This window comes from Triturus cristatus, chromosome 6 (genome assembly GCF_964204655.1).
Source record: "Triturus cristatus chromosome 6, aTriCri1.1, whole genome shotgun sequence".
NCBI lineage: Eukaryota > Metazoa > Chordata > Amphibia > Caudata > Salamandridae > Triturus > Triturus cristatus.
Window position 1 is genome coordinate 1,030,375,580 of NC_140589.1, and position 27,392 is coordinate 1,030,402,971.

Sequence of the window (27,392 nt, forward strand, 5' to 3'; positions counted from 1 at the left end):
AGTAGCAGCAGCAGAGTGAGATCCCCTCACGGCACAGGATAGGGACAACAGTAGCAGCAGCAGAGAGAGATCAGCAGCAGAGAGAGATCCCCTCATGGCACAGGATAGGGACAACAGTAGCAGCAGCAGCAGAGTGAGATCCCCTCACAGGATAGGGACAACAGTAGCAGCAGCAGAGAGAGATCCCCTCATGGCACAGGATAGGGACAACAGTAGCAGCAGCAGAGTGAGGTTCCCTTACGACACAGGATAGGGACAACAGTAGCAGCAGCAGAGTGAGATCCCCTCTCGGCACAGGATAGGGACAACAGTAGCAGCAGCAGAGAGAGATCAGCAGCAGAGAGTGATCACCTCACGGCACAGGATAGGGACAACAGTAGCAGCAGCAGTGTGAGATCCCCTCACGGCACAGGATAGGGACAACAGTAGCAGCAGCAGAGAGAGATCCCCTCACGGCACAGGATAGGGACAACAGTAGCAGCAGCAGAGAGAGATCCCCTCACGGCACAGGATAGGGACAACAGTAGCAGCAGCAGTGTGAGATCCCCTCACGGCACAGGATAGGGACAACAGTAGCAGCAGCAGTGTGAGATCCCCTCACGGCACAGGATAGGGACAACAGTAGCAGCAGCAGTGTGAGATCCCCTCACGGCACAGGATAGGGACAACAGTAGCAGCAGCAGAGTGAGATCCCCTCACAGCACAGGATAGGGACAACAGTAGCAGCAGCAGAGTGAGATCCCCTCACAGCACAGGATAGGGACAACAGTAGTAGCAGCAGCAGAGTGAGATCCCGTCATGGCACAGGATAGGGACAACAGTAGCAGCAGAGAGAGATCCCCTCACGGCACAGGATAGGGACAACAGTAGCAGCAGCAGAGTGAGACCCCCTCACGGCACAGGATAGGGACAACAGTAGCAGCAGCAGAGTGAGATCCCCTCACGGCACAGGATAGGGACAACAGTAGCAGCAACAGAGAGAGATCCCCTCACGGCACAGGATAGGGACAACAGTAGAAGCAGCAGAGAGAGATCCCGTCACTGCACAGGATAGGGACAACAGTAGCAGCAGCAGAGAGAGATCCCCTCACGGCACAGGATAGGGACAACAGTAGCAGCAACAGTGAGTGATCCCCTCAGGGCACAGGATAGGGACAACAGTAGCAGCAGCAGAGAGAGATCCCCTCAGGGCACAGGATAGGGAAAACAGTAGCAGCAGCAGAGAGAGATCCACTCACGGCACAGGATAGGGACAACAGTAGCAGCAGCAGAGAGAGATCCCCTCACGGCACAGGATAGGGACAACAGTAGCAGCAGCAGTGAGAGATCCCCTCAGGGAACAGGATAGGGACAACAGTAGCAGCAGCAGAGAGAGATCCCCTCAGGGCACACGATAGGGACAACAGTAGCAGCAGCAGAGAGAGATCCCCTCACGGCACAGGATAGGGACAACAGTAGCAGCAGCAGAGAGAGATCCCCTCACGGCACAGGATAGGGACAACAGTAGCAGCAACAGTGAGAGATCCCCTCAGGGCACAGGATAGGGACAACAGTAGCAGCAGCAGAGAGAGATCCCCTCAGGGCACTGGATAGGGAAAACAGTAGCAGCAGCAGAGAGAGATCCACTCACGGCACAGAATAGGGACAACAGTAGCAGCAGCAGAGTGAGATCCCCTCACGGCACAGGATAGGGACAACAGTAGCAGCAGCAGAGAGAGATCCCCTCACGGCACAGGATAGGGACAACAGTAGCAGCAGCAGTGTGAGATCCCCTCACGGCACAGGATAGGGACAACAGTAGCAGCAGCAGTGTGAGATCCCCTCACGGCACAGGATAGGGACAACAGTAGCAGCAGCAGTGTGAGATCCCCTCACGGCACAGGATAGGGACAACAGTAGCAGCAGCAGAGTGAGATCCCCTCACAGCACAGGATAGGGACAACAGTAGCAGCAGCAGAGTGAGATCCCCTCACAGCACAGGATAGGGACAACAGTAGTAGCAGCAGCAGAGTGAGATCCCGTCATGGCACAGGATAGGGACAACAGTAGCAGCAGAGAGAGATCCCCTCACGGCACAGGATAGGGACAACAGTAGCAGCAGCAGAGTGAGACCCCCTCACGGCACAGGATAGGGACAACAGTAGCAGCAGCAGAGTGAGATCCCCTCACGGCACAGGATAGGGACAACAGTAGCAGCAACAGAGAGAGATCCCCTCACGGCACAGGATAGGGACAACAGTAGGAGCAGCAGAGAGAGATCCCGTCACTGCACAGGATAGGGACAACAGTAGCAGCAGCAGAGAGAGATCCCCTCACGGCACAGGATAGGGACAACAGTAGCAGCAACAGTGAGTGATCCCCTCAGGGCACAGGATAGGGACAACAGTAGCAGCAGCAGAGAGAGATCCCCTCAGGGCACAGGATAGGGAAAACAGTAGCAGCAGCAGAGAGAGATCCACTCACGGCACAGGATAGGGACAACAGTAGCAGCAGCAGAGAGAGATCCCCTCACGGCACAGGATAGGGACAACAGTAGCAGCAGCAGTGAGAGATCCCCTCAGGGAACAGGATAGGGACAACAGTAGCAGCAGCAGAGAGAGATCCCCTCAGGGCACACGATAGGGACAACAGTAGCAGCAGCAGAGAGAGATCCCCTCACGGCACAGGATAGGGACAACAGTAGCAGCAGCAGAGAGAGATCCCCTCACGGCACAGGATAGGGACAACAGTAGCAGCAACAGTGAGAGATCCCCTCAGGGCACAGGATAGGGACAACAGTAGCAGCAGCAGAGAGATCCCCTCAGGGCACTGGATAGGGAAAACAGTAGCAGCAGCAGAGAGAGATCCACTCACGGCACAGAATAGGGACAACAGTAGCAGCAGCAGAGTGAGATCCCCTCACGGCACAGGATAGGGACAACAGTAGCAGCAGCAGAGAGAGATCCCCTCACGGCACAGGATAGGGACAACAGTAGCAGCAGCAGAGTGAGACCCCCTCACGGCACAGGATAGGGACAACAGTAGCAGCAGCAGAGTGAGATCCCCTCACGGCACAGGATAGGGACAACAGTAGCAGCAACAGAGAGAGATCCCCTCACGGCACAGGATAGGGACAACAGTAGGAGCAGCAGAGAGAGATCCCGTCACTGCACAGGATAGGGACAACAGTAGCAGCAGCAGAGAGAGATCCCCTCACGGCACAGGATAGGGACAACAGTAGCAGCAACAGTGAGTGATCCCCTCAGGGCACAGGATAGGGACAACAGTAGCAGCAGCAGAGAGAGATCCCCTCAGGGCACAGGATAGGGAAAACAGTAGCAGCAGCAGAGAGAGATCCACTCACGGCACAGGATAGGGACAACAGTAGCAGCAGCAGAGAGAGATCCCCTCACGGCACAGGATAGGGACAACAGTAGCAGCAGCAGTGAGAGATCCCCTCAGGGAACAGGATAGGGACAACAGTAGCAGCAGCAGAGAGAGATCCCCTCAGGGCACACGATAGGGACAACAGTAGCAGCAGCAGAGAGAGATCCCCTCACGGCACAGGATAGGGACAACAGTAGCAGCAGCAGAGAGAGATCCCCTCACAGCACAGGATAGGGACAACAGTAGCAGCAACAGTGAGAGATCCCCTCAGGGCACAGGATAGGGACAACAGTAGCAGCAGCAGAGAGATCCCCTCAGGGCACTGGATAGGGAAAACAGTAGCAGCAGCAGAGAGAGATCCACTCACGGCACAGAATAGGGACAACAGTAGCAGCAGCAGAGTGAGATCCCCTCACGGCACAGGATAGGGACAACAGTAGCAGCAGCAGAGAGAGATCCCCTCACGGCACAGGATAGGGACAACAGTAGCAGCAGCAGAGTGAGATCCCCTCACGGCACAGGATAGGGACAACAGTAGCAGCAGCAGAGAGAGATCAGCAGCAGAGAGAGATCCCCTCACTGCACAGGATAGGGACAACAGTAGCAGCAGCAGCAGAGTGAGATCCCCTCACAGGATAGGGACAACAGTAGCAGCAGCAGAGAGAGATCCCCTCATGGCTCAGGATAGGGACAACAGTAGCAGCAGCAGAGTGAGATCCCCTCACGGCACAGGATAGGGACAACAGTAGCAGCAGCAGAGTGAGATCCCCTCACGGCACAGGATAGGGACAACAGTAGCAGCAGCAGAGAGAGATCAGCAGAAGAGTGAGATCCCCTTATGGCACAGGATAGGGACAACAGTAGCAGCAGCAGAGAGAGATCCCCTCACGGCACGGGATAGGGACAACAGTAGCAGCAGCAGAGTGAGATCCCCTCACGGCACAGGATAGGGACAACAGTAGCAGCAGCAGAGAGAGATCAGCAGCAGAGAGAGATCCCCTCATGGCACAGGATAGGGACAACAGGGACAACAGTAGCAGCAGCAGCAGAGTGAGATCCCCTCACAGGATAGGGACAACAGTAGCAGCAGCAGAGAGAGATCCCCTCATGGCACAGGATAGGGACAACAGTAGCAGCAGCAGAGTGAGATCCCCTTACGGCACAGGATAGGGACAACAGTAGCAGCAGCAGAGTGAGATCCCCTCTCGGCACAGGATAGGGACAACAGTAGCAGCAGCAGAGAGTGATCACCTCACGGCACAGGATAGGGACAACAGTAGCAGCAGCAGTGTGAGATCCCCTCACGGCACAGGATAGGGACAACAGTAGCAGCAGCAGAGAGAGATCCCCTCACGGCACAGGATAGGGACAACAGTAGCAGCAGCAGAGAGAGATCCCCTCACGGCACAGGATAGGGACAACAGTAGCAGCAGCAGTGTGAGATCCCCTCACGGCACAGGATAGGGACAACAGTAGCAGCAGCAGTGTGAGATCCCCTCACGGCACAGGATAGGGACAACAGTAGCAGCAGCAGTGTGAGATCCCCTCACGGCACAGGATAGGGACAACAGTAGCAGCAGCAGAGTGAGATCCCCTCACGGCACAGGATAGGGACAACAGTAGCAGCAGCAGAGTGAGATCCCCTCACGGCACAGGATAGGGACAACAGTAGCAGCAGCAACAGAGTGAGATCGCCTCACGGCACAGGATAGGGACAACAGTAGCAGCAGCAGAGAGAGATCCCCTCACGGCACAAGATAGGGACAACAGTAGCAGCAGCAGAGAGAGATCCCCTCACGGCACAGGATAGGGACAACAGTAGCAGCAGCAGCAGAGTGAGATCCCCTCACAGCACAGGATAGGGACAACAGTAGCAGCAGCAGAGTGAGATCCCGTCACGGCACAGGATAGGGACAACAGTAGCAGCAGCAGAGAGAGATCTCCTCACGGCACAGGATAGGGACAACAGTAGCAGCAGCAGAGTGAGACCCCCTCACGGCACAGGATAGGGACAACAGTAGCAGCAGCTGAGTGAGATCCCCTCACGGCACAGGATAGGGACAACAGTAGAAGCAACAGAGAGAGATCCCCTCACGGCACAGGATAAGGACAACAGTAGCAGCAGCAGAGAGAGATCCCGTCACTGCACAGGATAGGGACAACAGTAGCAGCAGCAGAGTGAGATCCCCTCACGGCACAGGATAGGGACAACAGTAGCAACAGCAGAGTGAGATCCCCTCACAGCACAGGATAGGGACAACAGTAGCAGCAGCAGAGAGAGATCCCCTCACGGCACAGGATAGGGACAACAGTAGCAGCAGCAGAGTGAGATCCCCTCACGGCACAGGATACGGACAACAGTAGCAGCAGCAGATTGAGATCCCCTCACGGCACAGGATAGGGACAACAGTAGCAGCAGCAACAGAGTGAGATCCCCTCACGGCACAGGATAGGGACAACAGTAGCAGCAGCAGAGAGAGATCCCCTCACGGCACAAGATAGGGACAACAGTAGCAGCAGCAGCAGAGTGAGATCCCCTCACAGCACAGGATAGGGACAACAGTAGCAGCAGCAGAGAGAGATCCCCTCATGGCACAGGATAGGGACAACAGTAGCAGCATCAGAGAGAGATCCCCTCACGGCACAGGATAGGGACAACAGTAGTAGCAGCAGCAGAGAGAGATCCCCTCACGGCACAGGATAGGGACAACAGTAGCAGCAGCAGAGTGAGATCCCCTCACGGCACAGGATAGGGACAACAGTAGCAGCAGCAGAGAGAGATCAGCAGCAGAGAGAGATCCCCTCACGGCACAGGATAGGGACAACAGTAGCAGCAGCAGCAGAGTGAGATCCCCTCACAGGATAGGGACAACAGTAGCAGCAGCAGAGAGAGATCCCCTCATGGCTCAGGATAGGGACAACAGTAGCAGCAGCAGAGTGACATCCCCTCACGGCACAGGATAGGGACAACAGTAGCAGCAGCAGAGTGAGATCCCCTCACGGCACAGGATAGGGACAACAGTAGCAGCAGCAGAGAGAGATCAGCAGAAGAGTGAGATCCCCTCACGGCACAGGATAGGGACAACAGTAGCAGCAGCAGAGAGAGATCCCCTCACGGCACAGGATAGGGACAACAGTAGCAGCAGCAGAGAGAGATCCCCTCACGGCACAGGATAGGGACAACAGTAGCAGCAGCAGAGAGAGATCCCCTCACGGCACAGGATAGGGACAACAGTAGCAGCAGCAGTGTGAGATCCCCTCACGGCACAGGATAGGGACAACAGTAGCAGCAGCAGTGTGAGATCCCCTCACGGCACAGGATAGGGACAACAGTAGCAGCAGCAGTGTGAGATCCCCTCACGGCACAGGATAGGGACAACAGTAGCAGCAGCAGTGTGAGATCCCCTCACGGCACAGGATAGGGACAACAGTAGCAGCAGCTGAGTGAGATCCCCTCACGGCACAGGATAGGGACAACAGTAGCAGCAGCAACAGAGTGAGATCCCCTCACGGCACAGGATAGGGACAACAGTAGGAGCAGCAGAGAGAGATCCCGTCACTGCACAGGATAGGGACAACAGTAGCAGCAGCAGAGTGAGATCCCCTCACGGCACAGGATAGGGACAACAGTAGCAACAGCAGAGTGAGATCCCCTCACGGCACAGGATAGGGACAACAGTAGCAGCAGCAGAGAGAGATCCCCTCACGGCACAGGATAGGGACAACAGTAGCAGCAGCAGAGAGAGATCCCGTCACTGCACAGGATAGGGACAACAGTAGCAGCAGCAGAGTGAGATCCCCTCACGGCACAGGATAGGGACAACAGTAGCAACAGCAGAGTGAGATCCCCTCACGGCACAGGATAGGGACAACAGTAGCAGCAGCAGAGAGAGATCCCCTCACGGCACAGGATAGGGACAACAGTAGCAGCAGCAGAGTGAGATCCCCTCACCGCACAGGATAGGGACAACAGTAGCAGCAGCAGAGAGAGATCAGCAGAAGAGTGAGATCCCCTCACGGCACAGGATAGGGACAACAGTAGCAGCAGCAGAGTGAGATCCCCTCACGGCACAGGATAGGGACAACAGTAGCAGCAGCAGAGTGAGATCCCCTCAAGGCACAGGATAGGGACAACAGTAGCAGCAACAGAGAGAGATCCTCTCACGGCACAGGATAGAGACAACAGTAGCAGCAGCAGAGAGAGATCCCGTCACTGCACAGGATAGGGACAACAGTAGCAGCAGCAGAGTGAGATCCCCTCACGGCACAGGATAGGGACAACAGTAGCAGCAGCAGAGTGAGATCCCCTCACGGCACAGAATAGGGACAACAGTAGCAGCAGCAGAGTGAGATCCCCTCACGGCACAGGATAGGGACAACAGTAGCAGCAGCAGAGTGAGATCCCCTCATGGCACAGGATAGGGACAACAGTAGCAGCAGCAGAGTGAGATCCCCTCACGGCACAGGATAGGGACAACAGTAGCAGCAGCAACAGAGTGAGATCCCCTCACGGCACAGGATAGGGACAACAGTAGCAGCAGCAGAGAGAGATCCCCTCACGGCACAAGATAAGGACAACAGTAGCAGCAGCAGAGAGAGATCCCCTCACGGCACAGGATAGGGACAACAGTAGCAGCAGCAGCAGAGTGAGATCCCCTCACAGCACAGGATAGGGACAACAGTAGCAGCAGCAGAGAGAGATCCCCTCATGGCACAGGATAGGGACAACAGTAGCAGCATCAGAGAGAGATCCCCTCACGGCACAGGATAGGGACAACAGTAGCAGCAGCAGAGTGAGATCCCCTCACGGCACAGGATAGGGACAACAGTAGCAGCAGCATAGAGAGATCCCCTCACTGCACAGGACAGGGACAACAGTAGCAGCAGCAGAGAGAGATCCCCTCACGGCACAGGATAGGGACAACAGTAGCAGCAGCAGCAGAGTGAGATCCCCTCACAGGATAGGGACAACAGTAGCAGCAGCAGAGAGAGATCCCCTCATGGCTCAGGATAGGGACAACAGTAGCAGCAGCAGAGTGAGATCCCCTCACGGCACAGGATAGGGACAACAGTAGCAGCAGCAGAGTGAGATCCCTTCACGGCACAGGATAGGGACAACAGTAGCAGCAGCAGAGAGAGATCAGCAGAAGAGTGAGATCCCCTCACGGCACAGGATAGGGACAACAGTAGCAGCAGCAGAGAGAGATCCCCTCACGGCACAGGATAGGGACAACAGTAGCAGCAGCAGAGTGAGATCCCCTCACGGCACAGGATAGGGACAACAGTAGCAGCAGCAGAGAGAGATCAGCAGCAGAGAGAGATCCCCTCATGGCACAGGATAGGGACAACAGTAGCAGCAGCAGCAGAGTGAGATCCCCTCACAGGATAGGGACAACAGTAGCAGCAGCAGAGAGAGATCCCCTCATGGCACAGGATAGGGACAACAGTAGCAGCAGCAGAGTGAGGTTCCCTTACGACACAGGATAGGGACAACAGTAGCAGCAGCAGAGTGAGATCCCCTCTCGGCACAGGATAGGGACAACAGTAGCAGCAGCAGAGAGAGATCAGCAGCAGAGAGTGATCACCTCACGGCACAGGATAGGGACAACAGTAGCAGCAGCAGTGTGAGATCCCCTCACGGCACAGGATAGGGACAACAGTAGCAGCAGCAGAGAGAGATCCCCTCACGGCACAGGATAGGGACAACAGTAGCAGCAGCAGAGAGAGATCCCCTCACGGCACAGGATAGGGACAACAGTAGCAGCAGCAGTGTGAGATCCCCTCACGGCACAGGATAGGGACAACAGTAGCAGCAGCAGTGTGAGATCCCCTCACGGCACAGGATAGGGACAACAGTAGCAGCAGCAGTGTGAGATCCCCTCACGGCACAGGATAGGGACAACAGTAGCAGCAGCAGAGTGAGATCCCCTCACAGCACAGGATAGGGACAACAGTAGCAGCAGCAGAGTGAGATCCCCTCACAGCACAGGATAGGGACAACAGTAGTAGCAGCAGCAGAGTGAGATCCCGTCATGGCACAGGATAGGGACAACAGTAGCAGCAGAGAGAGATCCCCTCACGGCACAGGATAGGGACAACAGTAGCAGCAGCAGAGTGAGACCCCCTCACGGCACAGGATAGGGACAACAGTAGCAGCAGCAGAGTGAGATCCCCTCACGGCACAGGATAGGGACAACAGTAGCAGCAACAGAGAGAGATCCCCTCACGGCACAGGATAGGGACAACAGTAGGAGCAGCAGAGAGAGATCCCGTCACTGCACAGGATAGGGACAACAGTAGCAGCAGCAGAGAGAGATCCCCTCACGGCACAGGATAGGGACAACAGTAGCAGCAACAGTGAGTGATCCCCTCAGGGCACAGGATAGGGACAACAGTAGCAGCAGCAGAGAGAGATCCCCTCAGGGCACAGGATAGGGAAAACAGTAGCAGCAGCAGAGAGAGATCCACTCACGGCACAGGATAGGGACAACAGTAGCAGCAGCAGAGAGAGATCCCCTCACGGCACAGGATAGGGACAACAGTAGCAGCAGCAGTGAGAGATCCCCTCAGGGAACAGGATAGGGACAACAGTAGCAGCAGCAGAGAGAGATCCCCTCAGGGCACACGATAGGGACAACAGTAGCAGCAGCAGAGAGAGATCCCCTCACGGCACAGGATAGGGACAACAGTAGCAGCAGCAGAGAGAGATCCCCTCACGGCACAGGATAGGGACAACAGTAGCAGCAACAGTGAGAGATCCCCTCAGGGCACAGGATAGGGACAACAGTAGCAGCAGCAGAGAGAGATCCCCTCAGGGCACTGGATAGGGAAAACAGTAGCAGCAGCAGAGAGAGATCCACTCACGGCACAGAATAGGGACAACAGTAGCAGCAGCAGAGTGAGATCCCCTCACGGCACAGGATAGGGACAACAGTAGCAGCAGCAGAGAGAGATCCCCTCACGGCACAGGATAGGGACAACAGTAGCAGCAGCAGTGTGAGATCCCCTCACGGCACAGGATAGGGACAACAGTAGCAGCAGCAGAGTGAGATCCCCTCACAGCACAGGATAGGGACAACAGTAGCAGCAGCAGAGTGAGATCCCCTCACAGCACAGGATAGGGACAACAGTAGTAGCAGCAGCAGAGTGAGATCCCGTCATGGCACAGGATAGGGACAACAGTAGCAGCAGAGAGAGATCCCCTCACGGCACAGGATAGGGACAACAGTAGCAGCAGCAGAGTGAGACCCCCTCACGGCACAGGATAGGGACAACAGTAGCAGCAGCAGAGTGAGATCCCCTCACGGCACAGGATAGGGACAACAGTAGCAGCAACAGAGAGAGATCCCCTCACGGCACAGGATAGGGACAACAGTAGGAGCAGCAGAGAGAGATCCCGTCACTGCACAGGATAGGGACAACAGTAGCAGCAGCAGAGAGAGATCCCCTCACGGCACAGGATAGGGACAACAGTAGCAGCAGCAGAGTGAGATCCCGTCACGGCACAGGATAGGGACAACAGTAGCAGCAGCAGAGAGAGATCTCCTCACGGCACAGGATAGGGACAACAGTAGCAGCAGCAGAGTGAGACCCCCTCACGGCACAGGATAGGGACAACAGTAGCAGCAGCAGAGTGAGATCCCCTCACGGCACAGGATAGGGACAACAGTAGAAGCAACAGAGAGAGATCCCCTCACGGCACAGGATAAGGACAACAGTAGCAGCAGCAGAGAGAGATCCCGTCACTGCACAGGATAGGGACAACAGTAGCAGCAGCAGAGTGAGATCCCCTCACGGCACAGGATAGGGACAACAGTAGCAACAGCAGAGTGAGATCCCCTCACAGCACAGGATAGGGACAACAGTAGCAGCAGCAGAGAGAGATCCCCTCACGGCACAGGATAGGGACAACAGTAGCAGCAGCAGAGTGAGATCCCCTCACGGCACAGGATACGGACAACAGTAGCAGCAGCAGATTGAGATCCCCTCACGGCACAGGATAGGGACAACAGTAGCAGCAGCAACAGAGTGAGATCCCCTCACGGCACAGGATAGGGACAACAGTAGCAGCAGCAGAGAGAGATCCCCTCACGGCACAAGATAGGGACAACAGTAGCAGCAGCAGCAGAGTGAGATCCCCTCACAGCACAGGATAGGGACAACAGTAGCAGCAGCAGAGAGAGATCCCCTCATGGCACAGGATAGGGACAACAGTAGCAGCATCAGAGAGAGATCCCCTCACGGCACAGGATAGGGACAACAGTAGTAGCAGCAGCAGAGAGAGATCCCCTCACGGCACAGGATAGGGACAACAGTAGCAGCAGCAGAGTGAGATCCCCTCACGGCACAGGATAGGGACAACAGTAGCAGCAGCAGAGAGAGATCAGCAGCAGAGAGAGATCCCCTCACGGCACAGGATAGGGACAACAGTAGCAGCAGCAGCAGAGTGAGATCCCCTCACAGGATAGGGACAACAGTAGCAGCAGCAGAGAGAGATCCCCTCATGGCTCAGGATAGGGACAACAGTAGCAGCAGCAGAGTGACATCCCCTCACGGCACAGGATAGGGACAACAGTAGCAGCAGCAGAGTGAGATCCCCTCACGGCACAGGATAGGGACAACAGTAGCAGCAGCAGAGAGAGATCAGCAGAAGAGTGAGATCCCCTCACGGCACAGGATAGGGACAACAGTAGCAGCAGCAGAGAGAGATCCCCTCACGGCACAGGATAGGGACAACAGTAGCAGCAGCAGAGAGAGATCCCCTCACGGCACAGGATAGGGACAACAGTAGCAGCAGCAGAGAGAGATCCCCTCACGGCACAGGATAGGGACAACAGTAGCAGCAGCAGTGTGAGATCCCCTCACGGCACAGGATAGGGACAACAGTAGCAGCAGCAGTGTGAGATCCCCTCATGGCACAGGATAGGGACAACAGTAGCAGCAGCAGTGTGAGATCCCCTCACGGCACAGGATAGGGACAACAGTAGCAGCAGCAGTGTGAGATCCCCTCACGGCACAGGATAGGGACAACAGTAGCAGCAGCTGAGTGAGATCCCCTCACGGCACAGGATAGGGACAACAGTAGCAGCAGCAACAGAGTGAGATCCCCTCACGGCACAGGATAGGGACAACAGTAGGAGCAGCAGAGAGAGATCCCGTCACTGCACAGGATAGGGACAACAGTAGCAGCAGCAGAGTGAGATCCCCTCACGGCACAGGATAGGGACAACAGTAGCAACAGCAGAGTGAGATCCCCTCACGGCACAGGATAGGGACAACAGTAGCAGCAGCAGAGAGAGATCCCCTCACGGCACAGGATAGGGACAACAGTAGCAGCAGCAGAGAGAGATCCCGTCACTGCACAGGATAGGGACAACAGTAGCAGCAGCAGAGTGAGATCCCCTCACGGCACAGGATAGGGACAACAGTAGCAACAGCAGAGTGAGATCCCCTCACGGCACAGGATAGGGACAACAGTAGCAGCAGCAGAGAGAGATCCCCTCACGGCACAGGATAGGGACAACAGTAGCAGCAGCAGAGTGAGATCCCCTCACCGCACAGGATAGGGACACAGTAGCAGCAGCAGAGAGAGATCAGCAGAAGAGTGAGATCCCCTCACGGCACAGGATAGGGACAACAGTAGCAGCAGCAGAGTGAGATCCCCTCACGGCACAGGATAGGGACAACAGTAGCAGCAGCAGAGTGAGATCCCCTCACGGCACAGGATAGGGACAACAGTAGCAGCAACAGAGAGAGATCCCCTCACGGCACAGGATAGAGACAACAGTAGCAGCAGCAGAGAGAGATCCCGTCACTGCACAGGATAGGGACAACAGTAGCAGCAGCAGAGTGAGATCCCCTCACGGCACAGGATAGGGACAACAGTAGCAGCAGCAGAGTGAGATCCCCTCACGGCACAGAATAGGGACAACAGTAGCAGCAGCAGAGTGAGATCCCCTCACGGCACAGGATAGGGACAACAGTAGCAGCAGCAGAGTGAGATCCCCTCATGGCACAGGATAGGGACAACAGTAGCAGCAGCAGAGTGAGATCCCCTCACGGCACAGGATAGGGACAACAGTAGCAGCAGCAACAGAGTGAGATCCCCTCACGGCACAGGATAGGGACAACAGTAGCAGCAGCAGAGAGAGATCCCCTCACGGCACAAGATAAGGACAACAGTAGCAGCAGCAGAGAGAGATCCCCTCACGGCACAGGATAGGGACAACAGTAGCAGCAGCAGCAGAGTGAGATCCCCTCACAGCACAGGATAGGGACAACAGTAGCAGCAGCAGAGAGAGATCCCCTCATGGCACAGGATAGGGACAACAGTAGCAGCATCAGAGAGAGATCCCCTCACGGCACAGGATAGGGACAACAGTAGCAGCAGCAGAGTGAGATCCCCTCACGGCACAGGATAGGGACAACAGTAGCAGCAGCATAGAGAGATCCCCTCACTGCACAGGACAGGGACAACAGTAGCAGCAGCAGAGAGAGATCCCCTCACGGCACAGGATAGGGACAACAGTAGCAGCAGCAGCAGAGTGAGATCCCCTCACAGGATAGGGACAACAGTAGCAGCAGCAGAGAGAGATCCCCTCATGGCTCAGGATAGGGACAACAGTAGCAGCAGCAGAGTGAGATCCCCTCACGGCACAGGATAGGGACAACAGTAGCAGCAGCAGAGTGAGATCCCTTCACGGCACAGGATAGGGACAACAGTAGCAGCAGCAGAGAGAGATCAGCAGAAGAGTGAGATCCCCTCACGGCACAGGATAGGGACAACAGTAGCAGCAGCAGAGAGAGATCCCCTCACGGCACAGGATAGGGACAACAGTAGCAGCAGCAGAGTGAGATCCCCTCACGGCACAGGATAGGGACAACAGTAGCAGCAGCAGAGAGAGATCAGCAGCAGAGAGAGATCCCCTCATGGCACAGGATAGGGACAACAGTAGCAGCAGCAGCAGAGTGAGATCCCCTCACAGGATAGGGACAACAGTAGCAGCAGCAGAGAGAGATCCCCTCATGGCACAGGATAGGGACAACAGTAGCAGCAGCAGAGTGAGGTTCCCTTACGACACAGGATAGGGACAACAGTAGCAGCAGCAGAGTGAGATCCCCTCTCGGCACAGGATAGGGACAACAGTAGCAGCAGCAGAGAGAGATCAGCAGCAGAGAGTGATCACCTCACGGCACAGGATAGGGACAACAGTAGCAGCAGCAGTGTGAGATCCCCTCACGGCACAGGATAGGGACAACAGTAGCAGCAGCAGAGAGAGATCCCCTCACGGCACAGGATAGGGACAACAGTAGCAGCAGCAGAGAGAGATCCCCTCACGGCACAGGATAGGGACAACAGTAGCAGCAGCAGTGTGAGATCCCCTCACGGCACAGGATAGGGACAACAGTAGCAGCAGCAGTGTGAGATCCCCTCACGGCACAGGATAGGGACAACAGTAGCAGCAGCAGTGTGAGATCCCCTCACGGCACAGGATAGGGACAACAGTAGCAGCAGCAGAGTGAGATCCCCTCACAGCACAGGATAGGGACAACAGTAGCAGCAGCAGAGTGAGATCCCCTCACAGCACAGGATAGGGACAACAGTAGTAGCAGCAGCAGAGTGAGATCCCGTCATGGCACAGGATAGGGACAACAGTAGCAGCAGAGAGAGATCCCCTCACGGCACAGGATAGGGACAACAGTAGCAGCAGCAGAGTGAGACCCCCTCACGGCACAGGATAGGGACAACAGTAGCAGCAGCAGAGTGAGATCCCCTCACGGCACAGGATAGGGACAACAGTAGCAGCAACAGAGAGAGATCCCCTCACGGCACAGGATAGGGACAACAGTAGGAGCAGCAGAGAGAGATCCCGTCACTGCACAGGATAGGGACAACAGTAGCAGCAGCAGAGAGAGATCCCCTCACGGCACAGGATAGGGACAACAGTAGCAGCAACAGTGAGTGATCCCCTCAGGGCACAGGATAGGGACAACAGTAGCAGCAGCAGAGAGAGATCCCCTCAGGGCACAGGATAGGGAAAACAGTAGCAGCAGCAGAGAGAGATCCACTCACGGCACAGGATAGGGACAACAGTAGCAGCAGCAGAGAGAGATCCCCTCACGGCACAGGATAGGGACAACAGTAGCAGCAGCAGTGAGAGATCCCCTCAGGGAACAGGATAGGGACAACAGTAGCAGCAGCAGAGAGAGATCCCCTCAGGGCACACGATAGGGACAACAGTAGCAGCAGCAGAGAGAGATCCCCTCACGGCACAGGATAGGGACAACAGTAGCAGCAGCAGAGAGAGATCCCCTCACGGCACAGGATAGGGACAACAGTAGCAGCAACAGTGAGAGATCCCCTCAGGGCACAGGATAGGGACAACAGTAGCAGCAGCAGAGAGAGATCCCCTCAGGGCACTGGATAGGGAAAACAGTAGCAGCAGCAGAGAGAGATCCACTCACGGCACAGAATAGGGACAACAGTAGCAGCAGCAGAGTGAGATCCCCTCACGGCACAGGATAGGGACAACAGTAGCAGCAGCAGAGAGAGATCCCCTCACGGCACAGGATAGGGACAACAGTAGCAGCAGCAGTGTGAGATCCCCTCACGGCACAGGATAGGGACAACAGTAGCAGCAGCAGTGTGAGATCCCCTCACGGCACAGGATAGGGACAACAGTAGCAGCAGCAGTGTGAGATCTCCTCACGGCACAGGATAGGGACAACAGTAGCAGCAGCAGAGTGAGATCCCCTCACAGCACAGGATAGGGACAACAGTAGCAGCAGCAGAGTGAGATCCCCTCACAGCACAGGATAGGGACAACAGTAGTAGCAGCAGCAGAGTGAGATCCCGTCATGGCACAGGATAGGGACAACAGTAGCAGCAGAGAGAGATCCCCTCACGGCACAGGATAGGGACAACAGTAGCAGCAGCAGAGTGAGACCCCCTCACGGCACAGGATAGGGACAACAGTAGCAGCAGCAGAGTGAGATCCCCTCACGGCACAGGATAGGGACAACAGTAGCAGCAACAGAGAGAGATCCCCTCACGGCACAGGATAGGGACAACAGTAGGAGCAGCAGAGAGAGATCCCGTCACTGCACAGGATAGGGACAACAGTAGCAGCAGCAGAGAGAGATCCCCTCACGGCACAGGATAGGGACAACAGTAGCAGCAACAGTGAGTGATCCCCTCAGGGCACAGGATAGGGACAACAGTAGCAGCAGCAGAGAGAGATCCCATCAGGGCACAGGATAGGGAAAACAGTAGCAGCAGCAGAGAGAGATCCACTCACGGCACAGGATAGGGACAACAGTAGCAGCAGCAGAGAGAGATCCCCTCACGGCACAGGATAGGGACAACAGTAGCAGCAGCAGTGAGAGATCCCCTCAGGGAACAGGATAGGGACAACAGTAGCAGCAGCAGAGAGAGATCCCCTCAGGGCACACGATAGGGACAACAGTAGCAGCAGCAGAGAGAGATCCCCTCACGGCACAGGATAGGGACAACAGTAGCAGCAGCAGAGAGAGATCCCCTCACGGCACAGGATAGGGACAACAGTAGCAGCAACAGTGAGAGATCCCCTCAGGGCACAGGATAGGGACAACAGTAGCAGCAGCAGAGAGAGATCCCCTCAGGGCACTGGATAGGGACAACAGTAGCAGCAGCAGAGAGAGATCCCCTCACGGCACAGGATAGGGACAACAGTAGCAGCAGCAGTGTGAGATCCCCTCACGGCACAGGATAGGGACAACAGTAGCAGCAGCAGAGAGAGATCAGCAGCAGAGAGAGATCCCCTCACTGCACAGGATAGGGACAACAGTAGCAGCAGCAGCAGAGTGAGATCCCCTCACAGGATAGGGACAACAGTAGCAGCAGCAGAGAGAGATCCCCTCATGGCTCAGGATAGGGACAACAGTAGCAGCAGCAGAGTGAGATCCCCTCACGGCACAGGATAGGGACAACAGTAGCAGCAGCAGAGTGAGATCCCCTCACGGCACAGGATAGGGACAACAGTAGCAGCAGCAGAGAGAGATCAGCAGAAGAGTGAGATCCCCTTATGGCACAGGATAGGGACAACAGTAGCAGCAGCAGAGAGAGATCCCCTCACGGCACGGGATAGGGACAACAGTAGCAGCAGCAGAGTGAGATCCCCTCACGGCACAGGATAGGGACAACAGTAGCAGCAGCAGAGAGAGATCAGCAGCAGAGAGAGATCCCCTCATGGCACAGGATAGGGACAACAGTAGCAGCAGCAGCAGAGTGAGATCCCCTCACAGGATAGGGACAACAGTAGCAGCAGCAGAGAGAGATCCCCTCATGGCACAGGATAGGGACAACAGTAGCAGCAGCAGAGTGAGATCCCCTTACGGCACAGGATAGGGACAACAGTAGCAGCAGCAGAGTGAGATCCCCTCTCGGCACAGGATAGGGACAACAGTAGCAGCAGCAGAGAGTGATCACCTCACGGCACAGGATAGGGACAACAGTAGCAGCAGCAGTGTGAGATCCCCTCACGGCACAGGATAGGGACAACAGTAGCAGCAGCAGAGAGAGATCCCCTCACGGCACAGGATAGGGACAACAGTAGCAGCAGCAGAGAGAGATCCCCTCACGGCACAGGATAGGGACAACAGTAGCAGCAGCAGTGTGAGATCCCCTCACGGCACAGGATAGGGACAACAGTAGCAGCAGCAGTGTGAGATCCCCTCACGGCACAGGATAGGGACAACAGTAGCAGCAGCAGTGTGAGATCCCCTCACGGCACAGGATAGGGACAACAGTAGCAGCAGCAGAGTGAGATCCCCTCACGGCACAGGATAGGGACAACAGTAGCAGCAGCAGAGTGAGATCCCCTCACGGCACAGGATAGGGACAACAGTAGCAGCAGCAACAGAGTGAGATCGCCTCACGGCACAGGATAGGGACAACAGTAGCAGCAGCAGAGAGAGATCCCCTCACGGCACAAGATAGGGACAACAGTAGCAGCAGCAGAGAGAGATCCCCTCACGGCACAGGATAGGGACAACAGTAGCAGCAGCAGCAGAGTGAGATCCCCTCACAGCACAGGATAGGGACAACAGTAGCAGCAGCAGAGTGAGATCCCGTCACGGCACAGGATAGGGACAACAGTAGCAGCAGCAGAGAGAGATCTCCTCACGGCACAGGATAGGGACAACAGTAGCAGCAGCAGAGTGAGACCCCCTCACGGCACAGGATAGGGACAACAGTAGCAGCAGCAGAGTGAGATCCCCTCACGGCACAGGATAGGGACAACAGTAGAAGCAACAGAGAGAGATCCCCTCACGGCACAGGATAAGGACAACAGTAGCAGCAGCAGAGAGAGATCCCGTCACTGCACAGGATAGGGACAACAGTAGCAGCAGCAGAGTGAGATCCCCTCACGGCACAGGATAGGGACAACAGTAGCAACAGCAGAGTGAGATCCCCTCACAGCACAGGATAGGGACAACAGTAGCAGCAGCAGAGAGAGATCCCCTCACGGCACAGGATAGGGACAACAGTAGCAGCAGCAGAGTGAGATCCCCTCACGGCACAGGATACGGACAACAGTAGCAGCAGCAGATTGAGATCCCCTCACGGCACAGGATAGGGACAACAGTAGCAGCAGCAACAGAGTGAGATCCCCTCACGGCACAGGATAGGGACAACAGTAGCAGCAGCAGAGAGAGATCCCCTCACGGCACAAGATAGGGACAACAGTAGCAGCAGCAGCAGAGTGAGATCCCCTCACAGCACAGGATCGGGACAACAGTAGCAGCAGCAGAGAGAGATCCCCTCATGGCACAGGATAGGGACAACAGTAGCAGCATCAGAGAGAGATCCCCTCACGGCACAGGATAGGGACAACAGTAGTAGCAGCAGCAGAGAGAGATCCCCTCACGGCACAGGATAGGGACAACAGTAGCAGCAGCAGAGTGAGATCCCCTCACGGCACAGGATAGGGACAACAGTAGCAGCAGCAGAGAGAGATCAGCAGCAGAGAGAGATCCCCTCACGGCACAGGATAGGGACAACAGTAGCAGCAGCAGCAGAGTGAGATCCCCTCACAGGATAGGGACAACAGTAGCAGCAGCAGAGAGAGATCCCCTCATGGCTCAGGATAGGGACAACAGTAGCAGCAGCAGAGTGACATCCCCTCACGGCACAGGATAGGGACAACAGTAGCAGCAGCAGAGTGAGATCCCCTCACGGCACAGGATAGGGACAACAGTAGCAGCAGCAGAGAGAGATCAGCAGAAGAGTGAGATCCCCTCACGGCACAGGATAGGGACAACAGTAGCAGCAGCAGAGAGAGATCCCCTCACGGCACAGGATAGGGACAACAGTAGCAGCAGCAGAGTGAGATCCCCTCACGGCACAGGATAGGGACAACAGTAGCAGCAGCAGAGAGAGATCAGCAGCAGAGAGAGATCCCCTCATGGCACAGGATAGGGACAACAGTAGCAGCAGCAGCAGAGTGAGATCCCCTCACAGGATAGGGACAACAGTAGCAGCAGCAGAGAGAGATCACCTCATGGCACAGGATAGGGACAACAGTAGCAGCAGCAGAGTGAGATCCCCTTACGGCACAGGATAGGGACAACAGTAGCAGCAGCAGAGTGAGATCCCCTCTCGGCACAGGATAGGGACAACAGTAGCAGCAGCAGAGAGAGATCAGCAGCAGAGAGTGATCACCTCACGGCACAGGATAGGGACAACAGTAGCAGCAGCAGTGTGAGATCCCCCCATGGCACAGGATAGGGACAACGGTAGCAGCAGCAGAGAGAGATCCCCTCACGGCACAGGATAGGGACAACAGTAGCAGCAGCAGTGTGAGATCCCCTCACGGCACAGGATAGGGACAACAGTAGCAGCAGCAGTGTGAGATCCCCTCACGGCACAGGATAGGGACAACAGTAGCAGCAGCAGTGTGAGATCCCCTCACGGCACAGGATAGGGACAACAGTAGCAGCAGCAGTGTGAGATCCCCTCACGGCACAGGATAGGGACAACAGTAGCAGCAGCAGTGTGAGATCCCCTCACGGCACAGGATAGGGACAACAGTAGCAGCAGCTGAGTTAGATCCCCTCACGGCACAGGATAGGGACAACAGTAGCAGCAGCAACAGAGTGAGATCCCCTCACGGCACAGGATAGGGACAACAGTAGGAGCAGCAGAGAGAGATCCCGTCACTGCACAGGATAGGGACAACAGTAGCAGCAGCAGAGTGAGATCCCCTCACGGCACAGGATAGGGACAACAGTAGCAACAGCAGAGTGAGATCCCCTCACGGCACAGGATAGGGACAACAGTAGCAGCAGCAGAGAGAGATCCCCTCACGGCACAGGATACGGACAACAGTAGCAGCAGCAGAGAGAGATCCCGTCACTGCACAGGATAGGGACAACAGTAGCAGCAGCAGAGTGAGATCCCCTCACGGCACAGGATAGGGACAACAGTAGCAACAGCAGAGTGAGATCCCCTCACGGCACAGGATAGGGACAACAGTAGCAGCAGCAGAGAGAGATCCCCTCACGACACAGGATAGGGACAACAGTAGCAGCAGCAGAGTGAGATCCCCTCACCGCACAGGATAGGGACAACAGTAGCAGCAGCAGAGAGAGATCAGCAGAAGAGTGAGATCCCCTCACGGCACAGGATAGGGACAACAGTAGCAGCAGCAGAGTGAGATCCCCTCACGGCACAGGATAGGGACAACAGTAGCAGCAGCAGAGTGAGATCCCCTCACGGCACAGGATAGGGACAACAGTAGCAGCAACAGAGAGAGATCCCCTCACGGCACAGGATAGAGACAACAGTAGCAGCAGCAGAGAGAGATCCCGTCACTGCACAGGATAGGGACAACAGTAGCAGCAGCAGAGTGAGATCCCCTCACGGCACAGGATAGGGACAACAGTAGCAGCAGCAGAGTGAGATCCCCTCACGGCACAGAATAGGGACAACAGTAGCAGCAGCAGAGTGAGATCCCCTCACGGCACAGGATAGGGACAACAGTAGCAGCAGCAGAGTGAGATCCCCTCATGGCACAGGATAGGGACAACAGTAGCAGCAGCAGAGTGAGATCCCCTCACGGCACAGGATAGGGACAACAGTAGCAGCAGCAACAGAGTGAGATCCCCTCACGGCACAGGATAGGGACAACAGTAGCAGCAGCAGAGAGAGATCCCCTCACGGCACAAGATAAGGACAACAGTAGCAGCAGCAGAGAGAGATCCCCTCACGGCACAGGATAGGGACAACAGTAGCAGCAGCAGCAGAGTGAGATCCCCTCACAGCACAGGATAGGGACAACAGTAGCAGCAGCAGAGAGAGATCCCCTCATGGCACAGGATAGGGACAACAGTAGCAGCATCAGAGAGAGATCCCCTCACGGCACAGGATAGGGACAACAGTAGCAGCAGCAGAGTGAGATCCCCTCACGGCACAGGATAGGGACAACAGTAGCAGCAGCATAGAGAGATCCCCTCACTGCACAGGACAGGGACAACAGTAGCAGCAGCAGAGAGAGATCCCCTCACGGCACAGGATAGGGACAACAGTAGCAGCAGCAGCAGAGTGAGATCCCCTCACAGGATAGGGACAACAGTAGCAGCAGCAGAGAGAGATCCCCTCATGGCTCAGGATAGGGACAACAGTAGCAGCAGCAGAGTGAGATCCCCTCACGGCACAGGATAGGGACAACAGTAGCAGCAGCAGAGTGAGATCCCTTCACGGCACAGGATAGGGACAACAGTAGCAGCAGCAGAGAGAGATCAGCAGAAGAGTGAGATCCCCTCACGGCACAGGATAGGGACAACAGTAGCAGCAGCAGAGAGAGATCCCCTCACGGCACAGGACAGGGACAACAGTAGCAGCAGCAGAGTGAGATCCCCTCACGGCACAGGATAGGGACAACAGTAGCAGCAGCAGAGAGAGATCAGCAGCAGAGAGAGATCCCCTCATGGCACAGGATAGGGACAACAGTAGCAGCAGCAGCAGAGTGAGATCCCCTCACAGGATAGGGACAACAGTAGCAGCAGCAGAGAGAGATCCCCTCATGGCACAGGATAGGGACAACAGTAGCAGCAGCAGAGTGAGGTCCCCTTACGGCACAGGATAGGGACAACAGTAGCAGCAGCAGAGTGAGATCCCCTCTCGGCACAGGATAGGGACAACAGTAGCAGCAGCAGAGAGAGATCAGCAGCAGAGAGTGATCACCTCACGGCACAGGATAGGGACAACAGTAGCAGCAGCAGTGTGAGATCCCCTCACGGCACAGGATAGGGACAACAGTAGCAGCAGCAGAGAGAGATCCCCTCACGGCACAGGATAGGGACAACAGTAGCAGCAGCAGAGAGAGATCCCCTCACGGCACAGGATAGGGACAACAGTAGCAGCAGCAGTGTGAGATCCCCTCACGGCACAGGATAGGGACAACAGTAGCAGCAGCAGTGTGAGATCCCCTCACGGCACAGGATAGGGACAACAGTAGCAGCAGCAGTGTGAGATCCCCTCACGGCACAGGATAGGGACAACAGTAGCAGCAGCTGAGTGAGATCCCCTCACGGCACAGGATAGGGACAACAGTAGCAGCAGCAGAGTGAGATCCCCTCACGGCACAGGATAGGGACAACAGTAGCAGCAGCAACAGAGTGAGATCGCCTCACGGCACAGGATAGGGACAACAGTAGCAGCAGCAGAGAGAGATCCCCTCACGGCACAAGATAGGGACAACAGTAGCAGCAGCAGAGAGAGATGCCCTCACGGCACAGGATAGGGACAACAGTAGCAGCAGCAGCAGAGTGAGATCCCCTCACAGCACAGGATAGGGACAACAGTAGCAGCAGCAGAGTGAGATCCCGTCACGGCACAGGATAGGGACAACAGTAGCAGCAGCAGAGAGAGATCCCCTCACGGCATAGGATAGGGACAACAGTAGCAGCAGCAGAGTGAGACCCCCTCACGGCAGAGGATAGGGACAACAGTAGCAGCAGCAGAGTGAGATCCCCTCACGGCACAGGATAGGGACAACAGTAGCAGCAACAGAGAGAGATCCCCTCACGACACAGGATAGGGACAACAGTAGCAGCAGCAGAGAGAGATCCCGTCACTGCACAGGATAGGGACAACAGTAGCAGCAGCAGAGTGAGATCCCCTCACGGCACAGGATAGGGACAACAGTAGCAACAGCAGAGTGAGATCCCCTCACGGCACAGGATAGGGACAACAGTAGCAGCAGCAGAGAGAGATCCCCTCATGGCACAGGATAGGGACAACAGTAGCAGCAGCAGAGTGAGATCCCCTCACGGCACAGGATAGGGACAACAGTAGCAGCAGCAGAGTGAGATCCCCTCACGGCACAGGATAGGGACAACAGTAGCAGCAGCAACAGAGTGAGATCCCCTCACGGCACAGGATAGGGACAACAGTAGCAGCAGCAGAGAGAGATCCCCTCACGGCACAAGATAGGGACAACAGTAGCAGCAGCAGAGAGAGATCCCCTCACGGCACAGGATAGGGACAACAGTAGCAGCAGCAGCAGAGTGAGATCCCCTCACAGCACAGGATAGGGACAACAGTAGCAGCAGCAGAGAGAGATCCCCTCATGGCACAGGCTAGGGACAACAGTAGCAGCATCAGAGAGAGATCCCCTCACGGCACAGCATAGGGACAACAGTAGTAGCAGCAGCAGAGAGAGATCCCCTCACGGCACAGGATAGGGACAACAGTAGCAGCAGCAGAGTGAGATCCCCTCACGGCACAGGATAGGGACAACAGTAGCAGCAGCAGAGAGATATCAGCAGCAGAGAGAGATCCCCTCACGGCACAGGATAGGGACAACAGTAGCAGCAGCAGCAGAGTGAGATCCCCTCACAGGATAGGGACAACAGTAGCAGCAGCAGAGAGAGATTCCCTCATGGCTCAGGATAGGGACAACAGTAGCAGCAGCAGAGTGAGATCCCCTCACGGCACAGGATAGGGACAACAGTAGCAGCAGCAGAGTGAGATCCCCTCACGGCACAGGATAGGGACAACAGTAGCAGCAGCAGAGAGAGATCAGCAGAAGAGTGAGATCCCCTCACGGCACAGGATAGAGACAACAGTAGCAGCAGCAGAGAGAGATCCCCTCACGGCACAGGATAGGACCAACAGTAGCAGCAGCAGAGTGAGATCCCCTCACGGCACAGGATAGGGACAACAGTAGCAGCAGCAGAGAGAGATCAGCAGCAGAGAGAGATCCCCTCATGGCACAGGATAGGGACAACAGTAGCAGCAGCAGCAGAGTGAGATCCCCTCACAGGATAGGGACAACAGTAGCAGCAGCAGAGAGAGATCCCCTCATGGCACAGGATAGGGACAACAGTAGCAGCAGCAGAGTGAGATCCCCTTACGGCACAGGATAGGGACAACAGTAGCAGCAGCAGAGTGAGATCCCCTCTCGGCACAGGATAGGGACAACAGTAGCAGCAGCAGAGAGAGATCAGCAGCAGAGAGTGATCACCTCACGGCACAGGATAGGGACAACAGTAGCAGCAGCAGTGTGAGATTCCCTCATGGCACAGGATAGGGACAACAGTAGCAGCAGCAGAGAGAGATCCCCTCACGGCACAGGATAGGGACAACAGTAGCAGCAGCAGAGAGAGATCCCCTCACGGCACAGGATAGGGACAACAGTAGCAGCAGCAGTGTGAGATCCCCTCACGGCACAGGACAGGGACAACAGTAGCAGCAGCAGTGTGAGATCCCCTCACGGCAAAGGACGGGGACAACAGTAGCAGCAGCAGTGTGAGATCCCCTCACGGCACAGGATAGGGACAACAGTAGCAGCAGCAGAGTGAGATCCCCTCACGGCACAGGATAGGGACAACAGTAGCAGCAGCAGAGTGAGATCCCCTCACGGCACAGGATAGGGACAACAGTAGCAGAAGCAACAGAGTGAGATCCCCTCACGGCACAGGATAGGGACAACAGTAGCAGCAGCAGAGAGAGATCCCCTCACGGCACAAGATAGGGACAACAGTAGCAGCAGCAGAGAGAGATCCCCTCACGGCACAGGATAGGGACAACAGTAGCAGCAGCAGCAGAGTGAGATCCCCTCACAGCACAGGATAGGGACAACAGTAGCAGCAGCAGAGTGAGATCCCGTCACGGCACAGGATAGGGACAACAGTAGCAGCAGCAGAGAGAGATCCCCTCAAGGCACAGGATAGGGACAACAGTAGCAGCAGCAGAGTTAGGCCCCCTCACGGCACAGGATAGGGACAACAGTAGCAGCAGCAGAGTGAGATCCTCTCACGGCACAGGATAGGGACAACAGTAGCAGCAACAGAGAAAGATCCCCTCACGGCACAGGATAGGGACAACAGTAGCAGCAGCAGAGAGAGATCCCGTCACTGCACAGGATAGGGACAACAGTAGCAGCAGCAGAGTGAGATCCCCTCACGGCACAGGATAGGGACAACAGTAGCAACAGCAGAGTGAGATCCCCTCATGGCACAGGATAGGGACAACAGTAGCAGCAGCAGAGAGAGATCCCCTCACGGCACAGGATAGGGACAACAGTAGCAGCAGCAGAGTGAGATCCCCTCACGGCACAGGATAGGGACAACAGTAGCAGCAGGAGAGTGAGATCCCCTCATGGCACAGGATAGGGACAACAGTAGCAGCAGCAGCAGAGTGAGATCCCCTCAGGGCACAGGATAGGGACAACAGTAGCAGCAGCAGAGAGAGATCCCCTCACGGCACAAGATAGGGACAACAGTAGCAGCAGCAGAGAGAGATCCCCTCACGGCACAGGATAGGGACAACAGTAGCAGCAGCAGCAGAGTGAGATCCCCTCACAGCACAGGATAGGGACAACAGTAGCAGCAGCAGAGAGAGATCCCCTCACGGCACAGGATAGGGACAACAGTAGCAGCAGCAGAGAGAGATCCCCTCACGGCACAGGATAGGGACAACAGTAGCAGCAGCAGAGTGAGATCCCCTCACGGCACAGGATAGGGACAACAGTAGCAGCAGCAGAGTGAGATCCCCTCACGACACAGGATAGGGACAACAGTAGCAGCAACAGAGAGAGATCCCCTCACAGCACAGGATAGAGACAACAGTAGCAGCAGCAGAGAGAGATCCCGTCACTGCACAGGATAGGGACAACAGTAGCAGCAGCAGAGTGAGATCCCCTCACGGCACAGGATAGGGACAACAGTAGCAGCAGCAGAGTGAGATCCCCTCACGGCACAGGATAGGGACAACAGTAGCAGCAGCAGAGTGAGATCCCCTCACGGCACAGGATAGGGACAACAGTAGCAGCAGCAGAGTGAGATCCCCTCATGGCACAGGATAGGGACAACAGTAGCAGCAGCAGAGTGAGATCCCCCCACGGCACAGGATAGGGACAACAGTAGCAGCAGCAACAGAGTGAGATCCCCTCACGGCACAGGATAGGGACAACAGTAGCAGCAGCAGAGAGAGATCCCCTCACGGCACAAGATAAGGACAACAGTAGCAGCAGCAGAGAGAGATCCCCTCACGGCACAGGATAGGGACAACAGTAGCAGCAGCAGCAGAGTGAGATCCCCTCACAGCACAGGATAGGGACAACAGTAGCAGCAGCAGAGAGAGATCCCCTCATGGCACAGGATAGGGACAACAGTAGCAGCTTCAGAGAGAGATCCCCTCACGGCACAGGATAGGGACAACAGTAGCAGCAGCAGAGTGAGATCCCCTCACGGCACAGGATAGGGACAACAGTAGCAGCAGCATAGAGAGATCCCCTCACTGCACAGGACAGGGACAACAGTAGCAGCAGCAGAGAGAGATCCCCTCACGGCACAGGATAGGGACAACAGTACTAGCAGCAGAGTGAGATCCCCTCATGGCACAGGATAGGGACAACAGTAGCAGCAGCAGAGTGAGATCCCCTCACGACACAGGATAGGGACAACAGTAGCAGCAGCAGAGTGAGATCTTCTCACAGCACAGGATAGGGACAACAGTAGCAGCAGCAGAGAGAGATCCC